This window comes from Bubalus kerabau, chromosome 16, assembly GCF_029407905.1.
Source record: "Bubalus kerabau isolate K-KA32 ecotype Philippines breed swamp buffalo chromosome 16, PCC_UOA_SB_1v2, whole genome shotgun sequence".
In the NCBI taxonomy this organism is placed as follows: domain Eukaryota; kingdom Metazoa; phylum Chordata; class Mammalia; order Artiodactyla; family Bovidae; genus Bubalus; species Bubalus kerabau.
Genome location: NC_073639.1, coordinates 50,434,510 through 50,438,750, shown reverse-complemented (window position 1 = coordinate 50,438,750; position 4,241 = coordinate 50,434,510). Strand labels below are relative to the sequence as shown.

At 45.2% G+C, this 4,241-nt stretch overlaps 1 non-coding gene across 1 annotated transcript; it reads left to right on the top strand.

Moving 5' to 3' along the window:
- The first annotated feature begins 2,330 nt into the window (after positions 1–2,330).
- Positions 2,331–2,403, top strand: TRNAC-ACA (transfer RNA cysteine (anticodon ACA)). Its single transcript has one exon. It is a non-coding gene; the product is annotated as a tRNA-Cys (tRNA).
- The last annotated feature ends 1,838 nt before the right edge of the window (positions 2,404–4,241 follow it).

Sequence of the window (4,241 nt, the reverse complement as noted above, 5' to 3'; positions counted from 1 at the left end):
ATATCTGTGGATTCATGTAGCACTGCAGTTTTTAAAAATTTTATTGCTGCATAGTTGATTTACAATGTTATGTTAATGTCTTCTGTACAACAAAGTGATCCAGTTATACATGTCCACATACACCCTCTCATATTCTCTTCCATTCTGGTTTATCACAGGATATTGAATATAGTTCCCAGGACTATACAGTTGGACCTTGTTGTTTATCTATTTTATATGCAATTAATTTGCATCTGCTAATTCCCAAACTCCCAAGCTGTCTCCCCCCAGCCCCTCCCTCTTGGAAACCCCAAGTCTGGTCTCTATGTCTGTGAGTCTGTTTCTGTTTCGTAGATGAATTCATGTGGGTCATATTTTAGATTCCACATATAAGTGATAACACATGGTTGCAGCTTTTACTATTGAAAAAAAATTGTGTATAAACGTATCCATGCAGCTCAAACCCGTGTTGTTCAATGGCCAGCTGTATATAATAGATACTAGATATCTACCTATATCTAGAGCTAGGTATAAATAGAGATCTACAGAGAGAGAAATAGGTGGATGTGGATGGGTAGATAGATAAGATAGATGGACAGATAGATTAGACAGATAAAATGGATAGATAGATAGGCCTAAAACGTCCCAGGCCTGTCTCAGCTTCTGAGAAGCTCTGTTATGTCCTTCTATATACTTCTGTTTTCTTACAGCATTTTCTATCCTCCTTCCTCAGACTACACCCTCCTAAAGTGACATGGGACACAAAGTAAAAGCCTCTTTCACAGACAGGGCACTGTCCTACTGTGGACTGCCAAAAGGTAGCTTTTAAAGTTCTCCTTGCTAGAAAGAAACCACCGTTATTCGTGGCACAAGAGGCCCCTTTGCACTCCTGTGGAGACCCTGAATTTACACAGAAATACCGTCAAGGGTGAGCCCCTCCCGTTCTCTCTGAGCTGGTCTCCTCCAGCCTCTTGTCTCCTGGCCGCCCTGACAGCACCAGGCGGGCCTCCACCTCAGCGCCTCCACCCTCAACGCCCTCCCCAGGAATTCTCTTCCCACAAACATCTCTGTGGTTCCTTCCCTTACCTTCTTCGGGTTCCTCTCAAATGTCACAGTCTTAGGGGAGGCCTGTCAGTCACCCTGCCTCACTGCTACCCCCTTTCTCTGGCATCCATATCTTCTTTACCTGCTCACCTATATCTAGAGGTAAATATAAATACCTAGAGATCTAAATATACATACCGAGAGATCTAAGTATCTCTCTCTCTCTCTCTATATATATATATCTATTGGGCAATCCTGGTGGCTCAGTGGTAAAGAACCTGCCTGTCAATGCAGGAAACACAGGTTCTGTCCCTGATCCAAGAAGATCCCATGTGCCAAGGAGCAACTGAGCCTGTGCACCAGAACTACTGAAGCCCTCATGCTGTAGAGCCCATGCTCTGCAACGAGAGAAGCCACTGCAATGAGAAGCCTGTGCCCTGCAATGAAGAGTAGCCATGGCTTGCTGCTACTAGAGAAAAACCGGCACAGCAACAGACTCAGCACAGCCAAAAATAAATAAATAAGCAAAATTTTTTGTTTCCTTAAAATATATACATATATATATATAAAATAACATACATATCTAGAGAGAAATAGATGAATGGATGGATGGATGGAGAGATAGACATTAATCGGTAGATATTATATCTCACTCTAGCAATGATCACATGTCACATGTCTCACTACTTGTTTCTCACATGTCCTGTTTCTACCTTCTAGGATGAAAACTCCTAGGATGAAAACCCCGGATCCTTTGGGTCTGTATTGTTCACTGCTCCAGTCCTCAGGGAGTGCCTGGTCCCTCGTGGTGCTCAATAAATATCAGCTGAATGAACAAATGAATCTGGGTATTTGCTTATCACTGTCTTAGACTCACTGAATGAGAGGCTGTGGGAACTTCCCTGGTGGTCCAGTGGTTAAGATTCTGCACTTCCACTGCAGGGGTTGCAGGTTCCATCCCTGGTCAGGGAACTAAGATTCTGCATGCCTCAGTGTGGCCAAAAAAAAAAAAAAAGTGATAAATGAGAGGTTGTGAACTCAAACATGTCAAGGTACAAACAAATCATTCAGTGAGTAGTGCAGGCTTGGTGTCAGAAGACAAGTGACCCCAGACCTCAAGTCTGAGACATAATGGGGAATGGCAGGATCCAAGACAAATGTCAACACCCGCTGCATCCGTGGAGAGCAGTGGTATTTACCTCCAACTGGTGTGGACATACAAGAAATCAGGCCCAGTGCTTTCCTATCTTGATGTTCAAAAGAAACCAGCTATCTGGATTTATATATGAACAGTCCTCACATGGACTTCCCTGATGGCTCAGACGGTAAAGCATCTGTCTACAATGCAGGAGACCCAGGTTCGATCCCTGGGTCAGGAAGATCCCCTAGAGAAGGAAATGACAATCCACTCCAGTACTATTGCCTGGAAAATCCCATGGACTAGAGGAGCCTGGTAGGCTACAGTCCATGGGGTCACAAAGAGTCAGACATGACTGAGCGACTTCACTTCATCTACCACGGCAGAGCAAATTACCCTAGAAGTTAATAGCTTGAAGCAACAATGCACAGTACTATCTCACACAGTTTCCAGGAATTCAGGAGTGGTTTCACTGGGGGGTTCTGATCTAGGGCTCAAGAAATTGCAGGTAAGACATAGCCCTGACTGGGGCTGAAAGATCCACTCCCCTGATGGCTCCCTTACAGGCCAGCAAGTTCCCACCGGCTCTTTGCAGGGACGCTTAACTCCTTGTCACATGTATCTGTCCACAGTGCTATTGTTTAGTCACGAAGTCGTGTCTGATTCTTTGTGATCCCCATGGATTATAGCCCGCCAGGCTCTGCCGTCCATGGGATTTCCCAAGCAGGAATACTGGAGTGGGTTGCCATTTCCTTCTCTAGGGGATCTTCTTGACCCAAGGATCAAACCCAACTATCCTGTGCCTCCTGCATTGGCAGATGGATTCTTGACCACTGAGCCACCATGGGAAGCCACCATGGGAAGCCACCATGGGAAGCCCCCATAGGTCGTGCCTGTCTCCAGATGTGGTGACCATCCTCCTCCAGAGTGAGTGTCCCCAGACAGCAAGGTGGAAGCCACAGAGCCTCAGTGATTTAAGTCAGGTTACACTGTCCATTGTGACATCCTGCATTGGTTAGAAGTGAGTCATGGTTAGAAGTGAGTCACTAAGTTCAGCTAGAAATGAGTCACTAAGCCCGCCCCAAACTCCAGGAAAGGAGAATTAGTTTAAGCTTTTGAAAGGAGGAGTATCAAAGGATTGTGGCTTATTTTAAAACCATCACTTTTTTTTTTTTTTTTGACCACTCAGATTTTGGGATTTCAGTTCCCGAAGGCAATGGCAACCCACTCCAGTACTCTTGCCTGGAAAATCCCATGGACGGAGGAGCCTGGTAGGCTGCAGTCCATGGGGTCGAGAAGAATCGGGCACGACAGAGCGACTTTACTTTCACTTTTCACTTTCATGCATTGGAAGGAAATGGCAACCCGCTCCAGTGTTCTTGCCTGGAGAATCCCAGGGACGGCGGAGCCTGGTGGGCTGCCGTCTATGGGGTCGCACAGAGTTGGACACGACTGAAGCAACTTAGCAGCAGCAGCAGACCAGGGATTGAATCTCCAAGCCAGGCTTCAGCAATACATGAACCGTGAACTTCCAGATGTTCAAGCTGATTTTAGAAAAGGCAGAGGAACCAGAGATCAAATTGCCAACATCTGCTGGATCATGGAAAAAGGAAGAGAGTTCCAGAAAAACATCTATTTCTGCTTTCTTGACTATGCCAAAGCCTTTGATTGTGTGGATCACAATAAACTGTGGAAAATTCTGAAAGAGATGGGAATACCAGACCACCTGACCTGCCTCTTGAGAAACCTATATGCAGATCAAGAAGCAACAGTTAGAACTGGACATGGAACAACAGACTGGTTCCAAATAGGAAAAGGAGTACATCGAAGCTGTATATTGTCACCCTGCTTATTTAACTTCTATGCAGAGTACATCATAAGAAACGCTGGGCTGGAAGAAGCACAAGCTGGAATCAAAATTGCTGGGAGAAATATCAATAACCTCAGATATGCAGATGACACCACCCTTATGGCAGAAAGTGAAGAGGAACTCAAAAGCTTCTTGATGAAAGTGAAAGAGGAGAGTGAAAAACTTGGCTTAAAGCTCAACATTTAGAAAAATAAGATCATAGCACCTGGT